This window comes from Leptodactylus fuscus, chromosome 7 (genome assembly GCF_031893055.1).
Source record: "Leptodactylus fuscus isolate aLepFus1 chromosome 7, aLepFus1.hap2, whole genome shotgun sequence".
Lineage (NCBI taxonomy): Eukaryota > Metazoa > Chordata > Amphibia > Anura > Leptodactylidae > Leptodactylus > Leptodactylus fuscus.
Window position 1 is genome coordinate 121,114,624 of NC_134271.1, and position 23,493 is coordinate 121,138,116.

At 42.3% G+C, this 23,493-nt stretch overlaps 2 protein-coding genes across 3 annotated transcripts in view; one reads left to right on the forward strand and one right to left on the reverse strand.

Moving 5' to 3' along the window:
• The window catches only part of AVEN (apoptosis and caspase activation inhibitor), a 351,487-nt gene that overhangs the window by 205,795 nt on the left and 122,199 nt on the right, over positions 1-23,493 (reverse strand). The gene's annotated exons all lie outside the window — the stretch shown is intronic.
• The window catches only part of CHRM5 (cholinergic receptor muscarinic 5), a 146,250-nt gene continuing 130,673 nt past the window's right edge, over positions 7,917-23,493 (forward strand). The window contains exon 1 of the mRNA XM_075282995.1: positions 7,917-8,093. The gene's annotated coding sequence lies outside the window, so the exon portion shown is untranslated. The remainder of the gene's footprint in view (positions 8,094-23,493) is intronic.

Genomic DNA, 23,493 nt, shown 5'->3' on the forward strand with positions numbered 1-23,493 from the left:
CCTGGGGCCACACGGTGGCTCAGTGGTTAGCACTGCAGCCTTGCAGCGCTGGAGTCCTGGTGTTCAAATCCCGCCAAGGGCAAAAAACCATCTGCAAAGAGTTTGTATGTCCTCCCCGTGTTTGCATGGATTTCCATCCCATATTCCAAAAAAGACATACTGATTGGGAAAAATGTACATTGTGAGCTCCATATGGGGCTCACAATCTACATAAAAAAAACAATAAAAAAAAAACCTTTTTCCTCTATGTGAACATACCCTTATACAATTTAGTATTTATTATGTAAAATAGTCAGCAAAGATAGTTTTTCTTTTGATAGAGTTTTCATAAATATGCTCAATATCAGTATTAAAGAAAACAGTTGCAGATTTACAATTTTTATCAGTATACTGTATATTTATCAGTATTACAACATTGGTTACATGCCTACAATCCGCTGCAGATTTTCTCCACTCTAAGTTGATGGGGTTTACGAGAACTTGGCCATTAACTCCTTACTGCACTTGGATGCAACTGTATTATGTAGTTAAGGAACCTGGACATATGGTTACGGGTAATTGCACAGCCACATTCCTGCTGTAATGGCATCGGTCAGTGAAAACACCGATTGCGGCCATTTCACCTTGACCGCAGCATATAATGAGTTTGAAGAAAGAGTGTGCTGCTTCTACTTCTCCATGCTACTGCAATTCATTCAGGTTCAATGAATGCCTATTAGGCCATGCTGGACACACTTTCTGAAAGACTGTCTAGCAGTTGACAATGTCAGACAATAATGCTTTGGTATACCAAAACATTATATCAGCAACCAAATGTACACATTATTACATTCCCAGATGGGACTTGATAAGTAAACTACATACAGTGAAAAAAGCAACATTACATTTCTTCCATTATAGTGGCTTTAAAAAAAAAATTTTTTTTTTTACAAAATAAACATAGTATTGCCTCAAACAGAATAAGTTAGGGTGCATGCACACTACGTAACGCCGGGCGTGTATGAGAGCCGTACACGCCGGCATTACAGCAGGGCTGCCGAACACTTTCCATTCACTTCAATGGGAGCGCTCGTAAACGCCGCTGTTACGAGCGCTCCCATTGAAGTGAATGGGAAGTGTTCGGCAGTCTGCCGTAATGCCGGCGTGTACGGCTCTCATACACGCCCGGCGTTACTCAGTGTGCATGCACCCTTAAACAATAAAAAAAAATGTTATTTAAATCGATCACCATAAAAGCAGCCAAAACCATCAAAATTGATTATTTTTTTTTCCATCTACCCCTCTCCAAAAAATAATAAATATCCCATTTATCCCAAAACAGTATTAATGTAAATTACATCTTGTCCTGCAAAAAATAAGCCCCAACATGGATACATTGACTGAAATGTAAAAAGTGTGTGACTCTTAGAAAAGCACAAAAATAAATATCTGATTACGGTACTTTAAAAAAAAAAAGGGGGGGGGTGTACAAAACAGGACAGAATCAGGCAGTCATGGTCAATTTTGGGTGAAGTGAAAGAAATGACTTCAATTCCAGCTTCAAAATAAAATGAGAATTTATCTTGAAAAAGGGTGCATGCACACTGAGTAACGCCGGGCGTGTATGAGAGCCGTACACGCCGGCGTTACAGCAGGGCTGCCGAACACTTCCCATTCACTTCAATGGGAGCGCTCGTAAACGCCGCTGTTACAAGCGCTCCCATTGAAGTGAATGGGAAGTGTTCGGCAGTCTGCCGTAATGCCGGCGTGTACGGCTCTCATACACGCCCGGCGTTACGTAGTGTGCATGCACCCTTAGGGTGCATTCACACTGAGTAAACGCTAGCTTATTTTGTAGAGTAAAATTACACTTGTAAATTTTGCTATCCCATTGACTTCAATGATATTTTTTTACAAGTGTAAAAATACGCCTGTAAAAAATACGCCTGTAAAAATACGCCTGTAAAATGTCATTGAAGTCAATGGGATAGCAAAATTTACAAGTGTAATTTTACTCTACAAAATAAGCTAGCGTTTACTCAGTGTGAATGCACCCTTATATACTGCACAATCACTGGTATTGTAGAATTAGATGGATAGATTGTTTACTCAATTCTATTTATGAAGAAGTCAGAGTTGGAGTCACAACAGGAGTCGGGCTGTGGAAAAATAATGGAGCCGGTCACTTGATTCACTTGATCAACTGACTCCATAGCTCTGGGACAAAATCTGCACAAATCAGCCCAAGTTGTTGGATTTGGGAGGCGAAAATTAAAAAAAAAAAAGCGCTCGGCCCTAAAGGGGGTGCCATTTGAGTAATCAAACTTATTAAATAGGATGTTTTATTTTCTGCATTTAATTCTCTCTTGAGGACATGTTCTGTGTTTATATATACAATATGTAATCAGTATATACTTCTATTTTTCTTTACTATGCTTAAAGAATGCATTTGTAACAATGTTACAGAAAATGATTCCTTATTTATATCTTTTTCATGTTTTCTAGATTTGTATTGTAGGCAAGTGATGATAAAAACAATTTCCACTTCAAAAGTTTTCACACTAGTATATATATATATATATATATATATATATATACACACATATACATACGCAACCGCAAGTGGTGTGCAGTAAAAGAACATGGACCCCATAGACTATTATGGGGTCTGTGTGCTGGCCGCGCGCTGCCTGCACGAATCATGCGGACAGGAAAGTAGATTGTGAACTGCTTTCCTGTCCGCATGATCCCTGCGGAGATCTGGTGGCAAGCACACGGACCCCATTATAGTCTATGGGGTCCATGTGCTTTCACTTTTACACTGCTTGCAGATGCATTTGGTATTCCGTTCAGGGGGGGTCCTCATGTGGACTCCCCCGGACGGAATAGCAATGCAGATGTGAACGAGGCCTTAGGAGGCTGTTTAGAAAACCCTTGTGCAAGTATGTTAGCACAGCTGAAAACAGTTTTGCTCGTTAGAGAAGTTATAAAACCTTCCTTTGAGCTAGTTGAGAATCTGGAGCATTACATTTGTTGGTTCCTTTAAACTCTCAAAATGGCCAGAAAAAGAGAACTGTCATGTGAAACTATGAGAAATTGTCAAGAAACTGAAGATTTCCTACAACGCTGTGTACTACTCCTTTCAGAGGACAGCACAAACAGGCTCTAACCAGAAAAAATATACCAAAAGTATAGCACGTCTATTGGAGGAATAGGTATAACCCATCATAATTCAATCCTACCTCCCTCCCTCATTAAGCCCTTCAAACTTAGCATGTCTTAAACCACAAACATGGATATACAAACACAAAACTGGAACAGGCCAGATGGTTATCGACACTCAACATATCCAACTACAGGTTCAAATATAAAAAATATATACCTTTATTAACACAATGTTAAAATTATATACATCAATATAGAGAAATACACATATACTGGACAGATGCAAAACACCGTATAAAACAGTACACATAGATGAATCTTAGTGAAATAGTATTGCACATATATATATATAGTAAGATGAACTACACCTGATGCAACCTCCACAAACAATTAAATAATCACACTACCCGAATGCAGCTAAACTACTCTCCTAGTATTGACTAAGCATGTATATAGTCATAATATCCTGATTGCAGAAAGAACACTCTCTTAAATTCCACATAAAGTCAGAAAATGACCAATAATATGTATTTCCGAAGCAGGAACAGGGATAAACCCATGTTTACAACATATTGTCATCAGGGGACCCCCGGAAGAAGGCTTAGCGTGCCGAAACGTACGTCGGGCTGACAAACAGACACTAGGTGTTCTTGCTTTACATCACAGTGATTCTATATGGGTAAGATGGCATATTTCCTCTTGATGTAGACCTATCCTTATTGTATTTTACATTATGTGTGCATTATACCTGCGGCTCTGCCTCCCTGATGACAATATGTTGTAAACATGGGTTTATCCCTGTTCCTGCTTCGGAAATACATATTATTGGTCATTTTCTGACTTTATGTGGAATTTAAGAGAGTGTTCTTTCTGCAATCAGGATATTATGACTATATACATGCTTAGTCAATACTAGGAGAGTAGTTTAGCTGCATTCGGGTAGTGTGATTATTTAATAAATTGTTTGTGGAGGTTGCATCAGGTGTAGTTCATCTAAATATATATATATATATATATATATATATATATATATATATAATGTGTGCAATACTATTTCACTAAGATTCATCTATGTGTACTGTTTTATACGGTGTTTTGCATCTGTCCAGTATATGTGTATTTCTCTATATTGATGTATATAATTTTAACATTGTGTTAATAAAGGTATATATTTTTTATATTTGAACCTGTAGTTGGATATGTTGAGTGTCGATAACCATCTGGCCTGTTCCAGTTTTGTGTTTGTATAGGCTCTAACCAGAGTAGAAAGAGAATTCGGAGGCCCCACTGCACAACTGAGCAACAAGACAAGTACATTAGAGTGTCTAGTTTGAGAAATCGACACCTCACTAGTCCTCAACTGGCAGCTTCGCAAAACGCCAGTGTCAACATCTACAGTGAATAGACGACTCCGAGATGCTGGACTTCAGGGCAGAATGGCGAAGAAAAAGCCATATCTGAGACTGGCTCATAAAAGGAAAAGATTAATATGGGTAAAACTACACCGACATTGGACAGAGGAAGATTGGAAAAAGTGTTATGGACAGACGAATCGAAGTTTGAGGTGTTTGAATCACACAGAAGAACATTTGTGAGACGCAGAACAACTGAAAAGTTGCTGGAAGGCACCTGACGCCATCTGTCCAGCATGGTGGAGGTAATGTGATGGTCTGGGGTTGCTTTGGTGCTGGTAAAGTGGGAGATTTGTACAAGGTAAAAGGGATTTTGAATAAGACAGGCTATCACTCCATTTTGCAACGCCATGCCATACCCTGTGGGCAGCACTTGATTGGAGCCAATTTCATCCTACAACAGGACAATGACCCAAAGCCACCTCCAAATTATACAAGAACTATTTAGGGAAGAAGCAGCAGCTGGTATTCTATCTGTAATGGAGTGGCCAAAGCAGTCACCAGATCTCAACCCCATTGAGCTGTTGTGGGAGCAGCTTGACCGTATGGTACGCAAAAAGTGCCCATCAAGCCAATCCAACATGTGGGAAGCTGTAACACTAATACTGAAATATGTCACTACATGGTCAAGGTGTGTTACTTTCTATTGTATCTGTCACTACAGGCCCATCTTGTAGTATGATTGAAATAAACGTTGTCCAAACTCAACTGATCCTCAAAATCAGTTAAGGTGAAGCAGAGATTGGGCGTGCTGTGATTCCAACATACGTGATCAACTGTTCTTGCAGGATAGGTCACCGTTATAGATGGTAATGACATTTCACCCTCAATCTAATACAGAGAAACAAAGCCTGGCCAAGATGAATGCATGTCATTGGTGGAGCTGAGACTAATATTTGTTTATCGGATTTTATTGGATTACATTATTTCAGAGACAATGCCCAATTATTGCTGACCCCAAAAGGTAAAAGCTTAAGCCAACTGAAATCTATTCCTCCTATAGCTCTCCCTACGTCCTTATGGCACTTGCATGCTCAGCTTGGTCGAGCCTGCTTGTATTTTTAATGGAAAACCACTGCAAGAATCCTTTTGCATCAGCTTATCTTCCCTGAAAACAAAAAGATCAGGCAGGTTGAAATCCAACTTGTCTGAGGTCTGTTGGTGCTAATGAAGATGAGACATTCAGCTGACATTCGGCTTATGTGTATGGCCATCTGGAGTTTTTAAAAAAATAAATAAATTTTATATATATATATATATATATATATATATATATATATATATATATATATATATATTTTAAATAAAAAATAAAAAAAACCTCACAGATATGTTATGTTGTTTTGTATAGAAATGTTTACATGAACATTATAGACAATTTGTTGCCCCTTAAAGCCAGCGCCCCCAGCCCGCTGTGGCCCGCTACGGGGAAGGGGGGGGGGGGTAGGCCTTAACCTAAAGCACAGTATCCCAGTAGTCAAAAAGTTTTGTAACACTTATTAAACTAAGAACATATGTGTACGTGCATTGTATACGGCCAGCAGCTTTCACCTCAGTAACTTATGCTGTGCCTAACATTGCCTTCTGAGACTTGACCAATTGCAGCCACAACACATTCTAACGATATGGTTTTGACCGCTAATGATTAAGAATATAAAACAGACAGACTGTTCCAACAAACAGATATGACATTGGCTACAGGAACAAAAACCACACACACACACAAAAAAAAAACCATAAAAAAAAAATGTTCATACCCAACGTAGCTGGTTAAGAAGACAGATATTAAAGTTTTAATTAAAGATGTTATGTTCTATTCTATACAGGATGGGCACTAATTAGGTGACGGCCAGACATGTACGCCACCTACAACTAACCCGTCACAATTTCCTTTTCTATTGTCTGATTTTATGTTTATTACGTTTGTTGTCTTACTGGCCAATATGCTGTGTGCTGTCAGCGACCAGGACAGATTTAATAAGCCATGTCAGTACACACCTCTAGATCTAACCACTGCACCCCTCTTTCTAAGTATGCCCTGGTTCATTTCCAACGAGGTGTCCATGAAATATCATTTTCTTCATGCCCTCTGCCGCAAAAGAGGAACTTGACTTCACAAGAAAACACTGATGATGAACAGTTGTCCCAATGGGGTCAGACATTATGAGTCAATACTGCAGGAAACGAGGACAACAGTGAAGTGATAGGTCGATATATAAAGAATTTTCTATTTTCCTGCTTAGACAAAGCAGCAATAAAAGGATGTCAGGTTACACTCTTGAGGAATACAGAAAGCTATCCTTTGTTTTTCCATCCTTAAAAAGGAATAATTAAAGTGTGATATTTCAGGTCACTATTGTCATCGGTTTCCTAAGACGATTTTCCAGAAACGATGATGTAGTTATAATTATGGAAGGACTCTTTCTACAAGCATAGGTGTCAGAAAGGAGTAAAGTGCTTGCATCCTCGGAGATGCTGTGCAGCTGACAGGCTGGAAATGGTTCAGTGTGAACAAGCCTGCCAATGACCCTCCCTCCACCTCAACAAACAAAAACACTCGAGTGGGTGTCAAAATGACTTGTGCACAGTCTACCTGGTGGCATGGGAGGGCTGCAGCTTCCTGCAATGTTGACGTCTCCATGGAAAGGCTGATCAGTCATACAGCACCTATCAGACATCGTATCAGCTGCTCATTCCTGCAATGTTCCTATAAGCTGCTGTCCATCAGGAAAAGTAATTAGTGGTTTTATTATGTATGGAAGCGGCAGGCTGTCACTGGATCCAGGCACTGAATAGCTTGTCTGTGCCTTGTGCCTGGTATTGTCCGCACGCCTGTCAGGACCACTGCAGCTTTTCAGGGATTTGCCCACCTACACTGTGCACTTTCAAGAAAAAGAGGAAGAAGAGGAGCAGCAGCAGTAACGTCTGTGCCGGGAAGGAACGCCAAGGAGGGGAAGAAAAGGCTTGAAGAATGTGGGAAAAGTTTAAGAAGAACTGTGGCCAAACATATGACAATGAGCTCGATCTTGTGACAGATGCCTTCTCTCCATATAACCATTTCCTTGCTAGACCCGCTGCCTCCACAGTTTGTTTGATGCACCTTGAACTGGTACTTAGATGGTAACCCACAGGTAAGGAGCAAGAGAAGGGGAGCCGGAGAATCCCGAAAGAATGATGTGTTTGATAAAATTTTAATGTGTTCTGAACATGATTATGTAGGGTCAGTGCTTCTCCTTTTCTCACAATCTCACGTGCAGATCTGAGGTTCCTTGGGAAATACTATGGATTTAGAGCACTGCTGACAGCTCAGAGGTCTCAGTCACACAGGATATCTTTGTGGGAGCTCCAGAAAAAGACAATTTATAAAGCAGATCCTAAAAAAAAGAGAGAATCTGTAACTACAAGGAGTGGGATGCTGAGGAGAAGGATAGAGAGTGATTGTACAGGAGCCATTGTGAGAACTCGCTGCCTACCTGCAACATCGCTGCCCCCGCTGTCAGGACCAAGACAAATGCACTGTAATCCACATCCTTTAGGGTAAGTTTTTTTTCTACTCGTTTTCTTTGACACATTTGCTTTGCGAGAGCCTAAGGTTGTAGATAGGGTATCGTAATCGCTGCATTTGTAGGCAAAGTGTCTTTAGAGAAAGCAGAAGCGTATTAGATATAGCCCAGCACATCTGGGTATGTGAATAGCTGCAAGCTTATTGGATTTGTTAAACTGCTCTCAGCCGGCAGGGACTCTGCTCCCTCAGCACTTCCTCACTGAGACAACCCAGGTTTATTTTGGAAACTTAATGGACCCGATTTAGTACTTTAGTCTATGTCTCATTGCCTATACTCTTGGCTTAGTTAAATATTCAGAGCGCTTCATGCTCATGACATAAAAGAGGACTAAATGACTTAAGTCTTATTTTGTATACAGTGAAATTTCTCCAAAAGTCCACCTCTTTGAGAAGACCACCATGATATTATACATACTGATCCCCCCCCTACCACTTTTCAATGCAATTTTGGGTGGTTGTCTCAAAAATATGACACTCTAGGTGATAGTGCTATGGTAATCTTCTATGCGACCCCAATGCATCAAGGTGACAACATGGCTACTCTCCTAATTTATAACCAGGCAGAGACAATACTGGCTGGTCTAGAAAGCCTTGGTTAATAGAACAAGCAGAAGGACTGACACCCTCATCCAAGACACAGGAAAGAAATTATTCATCCATCACCTGGGTGTAATGGCAGAATAATGACTAAGGTTTAGCTCCAAAGTCTAATAGGATCTGCTCAGAGTTAGGAAGCTACTGTGTAGTCTGTGCACTGACGGAGAGCCGGTCACTCGAGTGTTTTACTCAATCTGGGAGCCGGGGCTTTCATGCTTTTGGCTTGATAACCGGAGACTTTTCTTCCCCATTTAAAATTTTAATGAAGATGTTAAAAGCATCCTGGCAGAGTCTGCCAGCTCCGGGGTGATGCCATACATACAGATGTGTGCACTGCACCCAGGCAAAGATTACATGCTGACCCCAGTGGGGCTTCCCTGGAGAATACGCTCGTGACCTTCCACTGATCCAAATGCCAGGCAGCCCTGTGTGCAGCTCCCGAGAACATATCCTATCTACACCCAAACACAAGGAACTTATGTCGGATAGCACAATGATGCACTTATCTCAGGTTGTTTTACATACCGTGCTTATGTTGTCAATGCATATATTAAGTGAGATGCTACATATGTAGCATGTAGTGCATTTGAGTTGGTCATTTGGTATATAGCATGTCATTGTATACCATTTTATATGAGTAAGGTCATGATTTACTATGATCAAGGTTAAAGGGAAGCTGACACATTGAACCTATTGTCCAATCTGCCAGCAGCATGTTATAGAGCAGGAGAACAGAACAATATATTAGTTTGTGGGAAATGATTCTATGTAACTTCTATTTTATTCATTTACAACCTCTCAACCTGAAAATGTGGCACAACCTTAAAGGGAACTTGACACATTGAACATATTGTCCAATCTACCAGCATCATGTTATAGAGCTAGAGGAGTGGAAAAGAGCGCTATATAATAATATATAGTAATGTAAAAGCATTGAGATACTTTGTAACTTATTGATTGCAATCCCTACTCATTCTGAGATTAGGAGTCCAGTGGGCGGTCCTATTCAATGCCCAGGAGCCACTTGTGTAGGCATGCTCATGTAGGAAGGCCTGTCGCTCACTGCCTGAGACCGCCCAGTGGACTCCTAATCTTAGAAGGAGTAGGGATTGCAATCAATAAATTGTGTAGGTTTCCTCCAGGTTCTCCAGTTTCCTCCCACACTCCAAGACCTACTGATAGGGAATGCAGACTGCAAGCCCTATATGGGATAGCAACTGCCAATGTCTGTAAAGCGCAGCAGAATAGGATGGCGCTATACAAGTAAGCAAAATAAATAAATAAATAGCCTCTCTATCCTTTTACATTACTATATATTATTATATACCAATCTTTTTCGCTCCTCCTGCTCTATAACATGATGCCGATATAGCGGTCCGCATTTTCAGGGCTAAAGGTTCCCTTTAAATTCAGCTACACTACACATGTAATAGCAGTCACAGTGCTTTTTTACTGTGTATACCAGCACCAAGGTATAAAGGTAGGTTTTATGGTGACATGCATAGGGCAATGTCATCAATGGACGAAGCACAGGTCACAAGGGCTGCTAGAAATTTTGGTATCTGATCCTGTGAATTCTGGTCCTGCAGTTCAAATGTTCCCATTTTGTCAAGGAGATCATTAGGGAAAATAATTTCCGTGGTGAGACACTGCTGGAATGGGGCTGTGGAGTAACAATAATGAGCAGATATGGAAGGAGCTTCAAAAGCAAGATGCAAATTTCATTAGGATTGTATGTAGGTTACTGCCATTATTAAACAAACTGGATTACCTAGATTATGCCTGGCGCTATATCATAGGCTACACATTTATGGATCACTGGGTAACATTTAGTAGACCTATCACTTTGGGGCTATAGTGTTAGTCTGAGATTTGCCTGCTGCAGTCCTAAGTAAAAGCACTCAATTGGAAATGTACAAATCCTAACCTAATAAAGAAATCGCTCTAAATCCAGATGTTATAAATGAGGACTTATTGCAATTTATCTCGTAAGTTATCTTCCATAGACGATATTAGCCCTTCCAATGCAGCAGACGTTCACGTTAAGCTCTCAATAATCAATGTCAAGCAGTAAAGGTTAGGCAGCGCTCTATAGACGTCTCTCCTCGCGTGTGAACCTGTTGCTGTGATTCTCTAGTTTCTCCACTGCAGATGCCGCTTAGGAGGAATTAATAAATGTTTTATGTGATGTCACATCTATAATGTCTGAGCTCTTCAATTTTCCTACGTCAAGGCTTCATTTTTTACCTGCACGTCGTGTTTCATGCCCAGCCTTATACCCAATTAGCTGTTTTCTGTAATAGGAAAACAACTGCTAAAAATAAATCCTAAAAATCACACGAGTAAAGCATCTAGGTCCGTGAGTTGACTCTCCTATCACAGAATAAAAATTGTATACAGTAAACTTCTTAGTATATCAATTTTAGGGTCTTTAAAGGGGTTATCCACTTTCTCAAATTGATGGACTATCCCATTAATATGAGATTTGTGGGGGTCAGACACCCGGGGCTACCACATATCTTCAGTACTGAGGTAGCATGGCTCACTTGCCATACAAACTGTATCAGGTACTGCAGCGCTGACCCATTGCATTTCAGTATGGCAGCACTACAGTACCTATGCTTGTGGCTACAGTTCGTACTTCAAGTGAGCCACACTGCCTCAGTACTGAAAATCTGGGGGGGGGCTGGGTGTTGGACCCCTACACACCTCATAATAATGGCTGATCCTAAGGATAATTCATCAAATTGAGAAAGTGGATAACCCCTTTAAAGAACCATAGCTGTGTGAAGACATAATTTTTGGATTGTGCAGTCACTGACCTTTAGGCTGGCCTTACACGAATGTAAGTTAAATCCACAAATGGTCCGCAATTCTGGGTTCTCAATTACGGACCATTTGCGGACACACTGTATTCAGTGCGGCCTCTTACACCACCGGATATTTTATCCATGGTGTGCCGTGCCATGACAGAGGTCCGCACTGAATACCGCAGGTCCGCAAAGTCACAGACATCACGACTTGGCACGAAACTTTGCGGATGGACACGGACGTATGTGGAATTTGAAATTAGTGTTGCTGATCAGCAAATTGCGGACCGAAAAACCAATACTGCTGTGTAAGACTAGCCTTCGTGTTAAAGTGAATCTGTCATTGCTGATATGATATAGGGAGAGAAGCTGAGCCCTGTGATATATAGCGTTATATAATAGACGGAGAGAAGCTGAGCTCTGTGATATATAGGGTTATAGGATAGAGGAGAGAAGCTGAGCTCTGTGATATATAGGGTTATAAGATAGAGGAGAGAAGCTGAGCTCTGTGATATATAGGGTTATATGATAGAGGAGAGAAGCTGAGCTCTGTGATATATAGGGTTATATGATAGAGGAGAGAAGCTGAGCTCTGTGATATATAGGGTTATAGGATAGAGGAGAGAAGCTGAGCTCTGTGATATATAGGTTTATATGATTTTGAGCAGGATTTCTGAGTAGAAGGATAAATCCTGACAGGACTCCCAGGAGAGACAATGAGAGTCCTGATTAGACCCGTCCACACACAGTGATTGGCAGCCTTCTGTGTACTGATACAGAGTGAGCTGTCAATCAGTGTGTATGGGGGGGGGGTGTAATCCGGACGCTCACTGTCTCCTAGGGGTCCTTTCAGGATTTACTCTGATTTTTACTCAGACATCCTGCTCCAAAACAAATAAATCTATATATACAGTACATAACACATCTTGACTTCTCTCCCCCCATCATATCCTCCTTCAGATAGAGCAGTAAAAATCATCATTTAAGTTTCCATCATGGACAAAAAAAAAAAATTCCTTTAATTTTATTTATTTTTTTACTGTCTTCCCAAAACTGACAACTAAAATGGCAGCCAATACAACTTTTATACGGGTTGTTAAGAATCCTTCCCCCATGTTAATGTCGGTATACAGATGACTGCATAACTAGACAAGCTTTACCGTTTGTGAGAAAGCGGAGTGGCAACCATTATGGATAAGTATAATGGTTATCAGCCAGCTGTCCCACAGCGTATTATATAGCTGAAATGCCCATAGCCTGGCAGAAAAGGACAGCTGTGGAAACTGCAGATTATTCACTTCTAAAATTCATTTTATCTCTTTCCTGAAAAATCACTTCTCAAATCACCTTCAACCTTTAATAATCAGTCCTCCTTTTACATGATATTGGGATGATGGAAAGTGAAGTCATTGAATACTTCAAGCAAGCAGTGGTTTATACAACATAGGCAAGATATGATGACATGACAATACACAGTCAGCACATGATGGCGGCACAAGTATATGATGGAATGACAATACAGAGTGCAGGAGGTTTTATAATACACAGGTAGTACATGGGCTCGTTCACATGGGACAAGAGGGGGTGGATTTTGGCACGGAATCCATCTCAAAATCCGCCCCCTCACAATAGAGGTCTATGTAGACCCCTAGCAATCTTTTTTTCCACAAACGGTTTGTTCCGCAAGCTGCCCTTTCTCGAGGCGGACGCCACGGCGGAAATCACTGCAGCGCATCCACGTCAAGACAATCCCTCTGGACTAGGCCCATTCATTTGGGCCTACTCTGGAGCGGGAAGCCGTGACAGTCACGGCAGGTGCATTTTGGTCCTGATTCTGATGCGCTTTCCACGTCAGGACCAAAATACGCGGTCACTAACCCCGTGTGAACTAGCCCTATAAGAGCTTGTAGCACAAAGACAGTGCATACTAATATATAGGAAATGTATGGGGGTTTCATAGTACACTAAGAGTATACAGGAATTTTTCTAACATATGTACACAAATCAGAGTTATATAGGCTTTACTTTATCCAGGGCAAAGGCTCAGTTCACTACTCTTAAGCTATATATATAATAGTAGCTTGTTGTATACCCAGACAACCAGCATCCAGGGCACATTATAACGCACATGTACAATATGAGCCTGAAGCTGGGGGTGGTACCTCAACTGTGGAAAACATCTTGCGTGGTACCAGTCCCAAAGAAACCCAACCCGATGGGCTACAATGACTACCGACCTGTAGCACTGACATCCCACCTAATGAAGGTCCTAGAGAGACTGGTCCTGACACACCTACGCCCCCTAGTGAGCTCCGCTATGGACCCCCTCCAGTTTGCCTATCGGCCGGGCATTGGGGTAGATGACGCCATCATCCACCTTCTTCACAGAGCTCTCTCTCACCTGGAGAAACCCGGGAACACTGTGAGAATAATGTTCTTTGATTTCTCCAGTGCGTTCAACACCATTCAGCCAGGGCTACTGAGGGAGAAGCTGAACCTTGGTGGTGTGGACCATCACCTGTCCAACTGGATCCTAGACTACCTGACAAACCGCCCCCAGTATGTGAGAGCCCAGGACTGTGTGTCTGACACTGTGATCTGTAGTACGGGGGCACCTCAAGGTACAGTTCTTGCCCCATTCCTCTTCACACTGTACACTGCTGACTTCAGGCACAACTCATCCAGCTGTTACTTACAGAAGTACTCCGATGACTCTGTTATAGTAGACCTTATCACTGATGGCGATGATAGGGAATACAGAGACTTAAACCGGGATTTTGTTGAATGGTGCCAGCAGAACCAGCTCAGGATTAATGCTGGGAAGACCAAGGAGATGGTGGTGGACTTTAGTAAACGGAGAGGTGCTCCGACCCCGGTGGAGATCCAAGGAACATGTATTGAGATAGTCAGGACCTATAAGTACCTGGGCGTGCTCCTCAATAATAAACTAGACTGGGCTGATCACCTGGAGGCGCTGCACAGAAAGGGCCACAGCAGACTCTACCTGCTCAGGAGGCTGAGGGCCTTCGGAGTCCAGGGGACACTTCTTAGGGCCTTCTTCAACTCTGTGGTTGCCTCAGCCATCTTTTTTGGTGTGGCCTGCTGGGGAAGCAGTATATCAACCAGGGACAGAAATAGACTTGACAGGCTGATCAGGAGGGCCAGCTCTGTCCTGGGGAGCCCCTTGGACCCAGTACAGGTGGTGGGTGACAGAAGGATACTGTCTGTGGTGACCTCCATGCGGGGGAACAAATCCCACCCCATGTATGGGACCCTGATGGGACTTGGCAGCACTGTAAGCGACCGTCTGCTTCACCCCAAGTGTGAGAAGGAGCGCTATCGCAGGTCCTTCCTTCCAACCGCGACCAGGCTGTATAATCTACATCAGACCAAACGAAGAGCTCTCCGCACAGAGAACTAATGATTATGAGGATGACCATGAGGTCTTCCTCTTTCTCTTCTGTTTTTTCCTTAGCTGCCATGGACTCCTAGTATATCTTCTCTTCTCAGCTTATCTGTGTCTACGTCTGTAACATATTACTCTGTATTATCCTGTATCTGTATTACTATGCTGCTGTAACACGCTGAAATTTCCCCAAGGTGGGACTATTAAAGGATTATCTTACATGACTCAGTTGTGCCCCCCCCCTCCCCAACCCCAAAGATGTAGTATGATGGTTTTATGCTTACAATAGAAAGGTAGTATATGATTAATACACTTGCAGTGTATTGAGGTGTTATAATGCAGAGGAAATATTTGAAGTTTTGTAAGATGCAGGTAGTGTAAGGGTATGTTCACAAAGAGTTTTTACCAAAAGGATTTGGAGTGTTTATGTACCAAAATCCACCTGGAAATCCCTTGCAAGAAATTTCCCTTTTGCGTTAATAGGAAACCATACCATTTGCTCCTGTCCTGTTTTTAAAAACCACAGGGACTTTATAATACCTGTGCAGAGAAATTGATAGAACACTGGCAGGTGTATAATGGTACAGCAAATGGGACTCACTTTATTTGGAAAGTTTACTGAAATTTGAGGTGGTCTTCCACCTTAAATTCTTCCCAACATTCCGGCCCTATGCATCAGGCGGTTGAAAGCTGGAGCATCTATCTATCTATCTATCTATCTATCTATCTATCTATAGGGGGTTTATTGGCTGATCATCTAGAGAAACAATGGGGATGATCGGTTTGCAGCTTGTGCAGCAGCACAGTGGCTCAGCGTGCTGGGTCCTGGGTTGGAATCTGACAACATCTGTTTATATGCGCCTCCTGTATTTACGCGGGTTTCCTCCAGGTACTCCAATTTCCACCCACATGCGAAAAATATCCTGATAGGTAAATTAGCTTTGCGTAAACACAAATGACCTATGTGCGTGCTGGGGTTGAGCGCCTGTATGGCAGCCATGAACTCCCCTACTCCCTGCACTTTGAGACCCATATATGTGATAATGGGCATTACAAAGGTTTGTCATCGTCACCGAATGAACAATCAAACTGGGAGTAGAACGAGCAGGACTATTATTTTTGTTCAGTGTCCTACGTCAGTCTCAACCTCCTTTTTGAAAACAAGGCGATGCATCCAGCTCCGCGCTGAAGTCCTTACACTTGAGGAAGGGAAGATAACCCGAAACGCGTTGTGTTTTAATCGGACATCAATAAAGAACGTTTTTCAACATGAGGTGAAGCGCACTGATCTTCATAATTGTGTCCTATTGGCATTTTGAAAGCCACAGGTGGCAGATTCGAGACAGAATTTGGAGCGGATTTTGACACATATGCCAAATTGTTGTGTGTATGTTCCCTAATACATAAGGTGTAAACTAAGATCTTATTAAATCTAGCAGTGTTTTATAATCTATAGGTTTATAATCTATAAGCAATGTATGAGGGTATGAAAAGAAATGTAAAAACAACAGAAAAGGAAACAAATAAGCGGCAGAGCGCGACAGGAGAGACCCAATAACCCAGACATGGCTTACAATCAATGGACATTTTCTATTTGTCAGACCAAATAAAACCAATCAGCATCCCGGATTACTTAGAACTCCTCTTTCATTACTGAGGACAGCTTGTTATTTTAGGCTACTGGAACTTTTATCAGCCAGCAAACGTCTCTGTAGAAAAACAAAACTGCATCTTAATAGCATTGCTGGAATTTCGTTTTAATGGCTGAATTTCAGCTTACGGGAAGATCCAGATATTGGTTATTTTCTTTATGTCCAGACTTAGATACGTTCAGACAGAGCATCTCCGATCAACCAGGAAATCATTTAGCGTCTCCGTCTTCTATTACAGTGTATTAAGAGATCAAGTAAGCCAGCCATACACGTAAATTATTGTCTGACATGTTCTCTTAAAGAGGATCTGTCCTCTCTGCTGACATGTCTTGCTTAGCAAATATTTGTATTTCTCATGAAATGGGAATTCGGAGAACTCTGTATTGTGCCGTTCCTCTGTTATTCTTCCTACAAATTCAAGACTATATAAATTGCCAGTTGGGGGTGTGTCCTTACATAATCAGATCCAATCAGTACAGACTATGTAGGGACACACCCCTTTGAAAAGTGGAATGGTAATATCCAGTTATCAGGAAGACTAAGGCCTCATGCACATGACTGAGTATACAGGCTGATGCTCTTCCGATGGGGGGGTCCAATGTTCTGTTTTGCAGATTATAGTACAGATTCTATCCTGATCCATGGCATTGGAACGGAGCAGAACAAAAGGCTCCAATGAAGTCAATGGGGAACAGACGCCTCTCGGATGTTATCAGAGTGTCATTCAAATCAGAAATCACTCTCACCTTGATGTGTATATAGCTTTAAAGGAGTTTTCCCATCTCAGTGTTTCAGCAGTTAGCCTGTTGACTCTTCTTCTCACTTCCTGTATTCCCCCCTCCCCCCTTTGCTGTACGGGACCCTGCAGTATCACAACTTTTATGCAGATTAGACAATATGCACATGCTTGTAGAGAAGGACTCAGTGTTATCTGTATGTTTACATAGAGAGATAAAAGACAGGGCTTTATCAGCAAACTGCAATTAGCTGAACTGATTGTCCTGCTGGCAGAGCAGAGAGTGAGCTCATTTCTCCTATCTCACAGGTCTGTGGTTATGGTAACAATGGGAGGAATAAGTTCACATAGCAGGCAAAACAAAGCAGCATTTCTAAATCAATATATTTAGGAAAAGTCTTCAATTTACATAAGTTACCAGTATAGACAGAATCCTTGAGTTGGAACAACCCCTTTAAATAAGATTGAAACAATGCAGAAAAGATTCCCCAGAATTCAGGTCCAATACTCATATCTGTCAAGAATGGTGTCTGATCCTCTTTACTAGTCACTGTATTACTTTATTATACAGGACATCTGACCGGGTCAGCTTGCACATAGCCGCTGTTAATTTTGACAAAACCTAGAAACCTAGGGACATCTCTCCACAATGTAAAGCCTGTCTCCATTCATTGCTACGGTGCAATAGCTTAGTATGAACTGATGCAAAGTAAAAAAGAGCAGACATACTAGGATCATAGCAAAGTGCTCGAGGTCCAATGTGATTCAGCTCTCAGGGGAAAACTAGAATCCCATAATATATATTGTACTGTCATATTACACCAGGCAAAAGTAGTGACATCTGAAATCAGTTTTAACATTAATCCCCTGGAGGTGCCATTATTTTCAGTAGGTGTTCCTCTGACATCTCTGCGGCTGGCTTTCTCTCGTGGCATGCTGATGGCTGCATATTATGAGAACATAGACAGGAACAAGTCACAAACACAATTCATCTGAACTGTGCAATTGTCACATGCAATTTCCTGGCACTGCGGAGAAGCCGGTGGATGTGTGTATAAGTTTGCTAGTCATTTACCTCCGCTGTCTGACAAACTGTCATGCTGATTCGGTCACTATCAGTGGTTGGTAAGTAAAATCTAATAATACTATCAGAATGAGAGTTTAGATAGAAAAAACAGAAAGGGGAAAAATATAATTTACTTATACAACCAGAAAAGGCTTTAGGGAATGGCAAGTGAACACAAAGCACATAAAGCAACCTGGATCCATCCTGGACTATTCAGAGTTATATGCTGGAAAGACAGAATTACAGTATTATGTAGGATATTAAAAAGGAATACCATCTTGTTTTTATTTTGGGTTTTTTTAAAAAGGAATAAATCTTTATGTAAGAATTTTTGACGTTTTTCTAATTTTCAATATCGCCATCTCCAGTGCTGTGCGGGAGCAAGAGGGTGATTTGGAGGGGGGAACCCCCCAATCCACCACTTTCTTGCTCACCCACAGCCTGCACCCCCATCCCCCCTTCTTTCTCACACACAGCCTGCGCCCCCAGGTCACCCTCTTTGCTCACACACAGCCTGAACGTCCATGTACCCCTCTTGCTCACACACAGTCTGCAGACTGTGAGTAGGAGGGGTACATAGTTGTGCAGGCTGTATGTGAGAATGGAAGGAATGGGGGTGCAGACTTTCTCACACACAGCCTGCACACCCTCTTCCTCACAGCCTATAACCCATTCCCCCCATTGTACACTGACCTGCACAATCCGGGTAGCTCCACCCACAAAAGAAACTGAGTCTATGTTAGTAGATTAAAGGACCTTTGATGACGTCATGTCTCAGGTCCTTCAATCTACTATTATAGATACCGGCACAGGGCCTGGGGACAGCGGGCAGGAGATAGAAGTTTCTCCTGCCAGCTGTCACTATGCAAGTGCTGGGAGGCAGCAGGGGCCCGGACAGCAGGCGGCCCCTGCTTGGGTGCAGTAGTAAAGACAGCAAATCCGCAGCGGTAGCAGCTGTCACCAGGCCCCCTAGTGTCCCGGTCCCTGTGGCAGCTGCCTCCGTTGCTACATCGGTAGGTACGCCCCTGGCCATCTCTGTTAAAGCTTACTAAGATGTTACAGTTTTCACTCTGACCACTGAACCTCATAATAGTCTGACACTATTTTCTGTTTTGTAGAGATCACTTTTCAATAGCAAGCTCATGAAAAGGTAACATGTACAGTTAACACACAATACCACAATAGGCGATAGCCACAGCTTGCCTTCTCTCCCTCCCTCCTAAACAATTCTACACAGGTTGCAGAACCTGCCTATGACACGTTCCCATAAAAGTCATCTTTAGGGAGCCTTCACACGATGTAACGCTGCGCTCATTCTGATCGTAAAAAGACGTTCAGAATGAGCGTGTAAAAAGCAGCTCCCATTGACTTGAATGGGAGCCGGCATACACGCGTAATACATTGAAAGCATAGGGGAAAAAAGCCTGTATAAACTTAGAATAAAGTTGGCTCATAGGCCAGGGCTCCACGTGGTGTAAACGCCATGGTTCACTTGCAAAGAAATGCTGAGGGAAAAAAATCGTGGCGTTTTGTAGTCACAGGAAAGTGAATGGGATTCTAGTGAATTCCATACCCACTTTGTGGTAAAATATGCGGTGCAGACACGTGGCGATTTCCAAAACCATCGTGGTTTTGGAAATCGCAACATGTTAATCTACGGAAACGCTGGCAGTTTCCCTAAAGATATAATTGAAGCAGAAAGTCAGCAGAGGAAATCTCTGAGAACTTTCTGTGCAAAGCACCGCAGGAAGAACCATGAAGTGCTGCTGCCGCAGCTTTACCCACAGCGCTTTGGGGGCTTAACCTTAAAAGGTGTTTTCCTATTGATGACATATCCTTACAATAGGACGTCCATATCTGATCAGTGGGGGTCTCATATCAGGGACCTTCAGAGACCAGCTGCTTTGGCAAGCGTCAACTGCCACTCCACTGGCGTCTTATTTATGCATCATGTGGTCAGTGTGCAGCCAAGTGAATGGGGCTGAGCTGCAACACCAAGTACAGTCATGATGTGCGATGTGCCTGGTATTCGGCGAAGAAGTTGCAGCACTTACATGGGTGAGGGGGGTGGCAGATGTGAGACCACCACCAATCTGATACTGATCACCTATCCTAAGCACCATCATTAGGTCATCAATGTTATCATCCTGGATAATCCCATTAAAAATCTACAGTGCTTAGTCAATACTGGTTTATGTATAAAGAACAAACGCCCAAGCTCAATACTTCAAGGATATTTACCTTTTATGTGCAATACAAAAACTGAACCGACAACAGAAAAAACCAGACACAAAACAAGTCGTGTAGATAACGTCCACCTCACATCAAACACTACCACCCAAGTCCTTCATTGTACCTCTCCTATCAATGTCAGTTTGTTTTTAGTATTGTATAGAGGATTACATGGAATGATTCCTCTTATGTTCAGTAAGACTTTTCTGCAAATATTATCTGAATAATTACATTAAAGGGAGTCTTTTACCTGGATATAACAGGATATCGAAGCAGCCGCAGTGTATTGTAGGGGTATTATTAATCCATTAGATGCATTATTTCCTAGAAAAAGCTGTTTCTATAAATAAGCAGATGAGGCCAATCTCTTCTGATACTACAGCTTGTATATGATGTACTTGGTTTCCTGGCGCAACCCCTTGGAGGCGCTGCCACACCATCACTGCACTTGTCTCATAAAGCCCTAACATAGCATCTGGATGGGGAGGGGTCTCCCATATAATACCCCTTTATACCAGCCAGGACGTAGAGTAATTCTATGGGAGCAGCTCCCTTTATGGTGGGCTTGAGCATTGAAGGTCGCCTTGTAATGTTACATTTCTCCTACAGTGGAAATACCTGGCTACCTGCTGCCTCCTTCTACAAAGTCTGGGGGGGGGGGGGGGGGGGGAGCTCATCGGTGTAGACAAACTCTAATAGTATCACTATGACAATGTGTATAGTGAAATTAGGTCACTATTACACATTTGCAATCAATAATTCAGAGCTGAAAATTAGTCAATGAGTGACTCAGGGCACAGAGAACTAAAATACCTACAACTACCTTTCCAGTACCAAACTATAGGAACTAGGATTGAGCGATCGGGATCGGAAAAGATCGGATTCCGATTGGCGATCGAGTAAATTTCACGATCGAGATCGGAATTCCAACCCAATCTTTTCCAGCGGGATCGAGGTCGGAGATTTTTTCAAGATCGGCTCAACCCTTAAGTGACTTTTCCCATAGAGAAGCATTGACTAGGGTTGAGGATCGGGATCGGAAAAGATCGGATCCCGATCGGCAATCGAGCAAATTTCACGACTGGAAAATGATCAGAAATCGATTCTGAAATCTCAAGATTGTCTCAACCCTAATAGGAAACTTACAACACTGGGGAGAGGAGAAATCCCAAATAAGATTTTTTTACACCTATTTTTGCAACAGGGAGCAAATTGGTCTTAATGTGCACATTCCCCTGGTTATAGGTCATGTGGCTTGTGTAGGCACAACTCATGAATCTTGGCCATGGAGCACACTACTGTTATGTCTATGGGCATCCTATGATCCATGTAGGCATTCATGTCTACAAATGTCCATATACTATACATATATGTGATACATTCATTGTCAGAACTAGAAAAGTAACGCTAATGCGGTATAAAATCTAAACATCACTAAAGGTGGAATCTATCATTGCAGTTTAATGATCTGTAGCATGAAGCTGACCCAGTGTGAAAACTTAAGACAGAAGGAGAATGCAGCCCATGTTCCCCTCCACAATATATATTTCGTTTTATTTGTACAAGGTCTACTTGAAAAGAATCCAAATACTAGTCACTTATACAATGCTTCCTCCTGTCAGCGAGCGCACTGGCCGCTTGTTATTCTTGACAATTATTATATTGGTTTATTAAAATGAAACTTTCCCCTAATTGAGATCTGTGTTATGTGAGGGTATCGGCATGCTAGCCACTGGGGAGAAGATAATGCATGACATTTAAAGGATGTGCTTCTCATAATGAATGCAGATAATTTTATCTTGGCCCTCTGTACTTTGTGTGCTTAGTAATTTTATTTATTAAGAAGGTCCGGGTCTTTTATTATACCACCGAGGAATGATTAGTGAGAATATCCAGCCGCACAAAGGCAGTTTCCTGACATTCCGCATTGACCTCCTGCTTGATCCGCCTGCCAGACACAGTTATTACCAGCACTTGGCTGGACGAGTAGCTATAGGACATAAAGGCAATTTCATACATCACTTGGTAAAAATGGCTGATGGGTCAATATTTTTTTTTAGAGAGTTTTCTTTTATACCACGTAGAAAGGGATAGTTGATGACATCACAGTATGCCCTATATACTGAAAGGGGTTGCGCCAAGAAACATAGCCATCCCCTATTGTAGAGAAGGGGTATTACCCCTGCCGTGAATGATGCCGTGGTAAAAGTGGCTGAACCCCGTGGTGGACACGGATACCCACTTTCCCCCCGCCAAAGAAAGCCATGCATCTTTCATCAGGGACTGACACACTCAGCAGGGGGCCCTGTGATATGAGCCCCTTATTTTTCAATATCTCATTATAGAGAGCGCCTCATACATCTCTAACAATCCACTAGTAATTAAAGGGATCCTATCTTTCAAAAAAAATAAAAAAAATTCTAACTAACACGTCGGAATAGCCTTAAGAAAGGCTATTCTTCTCCTACATTTCGTTGTCTTCTCCGCGCCACCGTTCGCCTAAAATCCCGTTTTTTGTTGGTATGTAAATGAGTTTTTTCGTAGCACTGGGGGTGAGCCCCAGCGCTCAAACAGCACTGGGGGCATCGCCAATGCTGCCAGAGAACTATACAGCACCGCCTCTATCTTCGTCTGGAACGAGGTCTTCACCGCGTCTTCTTACTTCTAGGCCTCGGGTCTAGGGCAAGCCAACTGTGCATGCTCGCAGCCACAAGAAAAATGGCAGTTTACACAGTATTGGAAGCGGCCATTTTCTCTTGGCCAGCGGGCATTCGCAATCGGCTTGCCCTAGGCCTGAGGCCTAGAAGAAGACGCTGCGGGAAGAAGACGCGGTGAAGACCTCATTCCAGACGAAGATAGAGGCAGCACTGGAT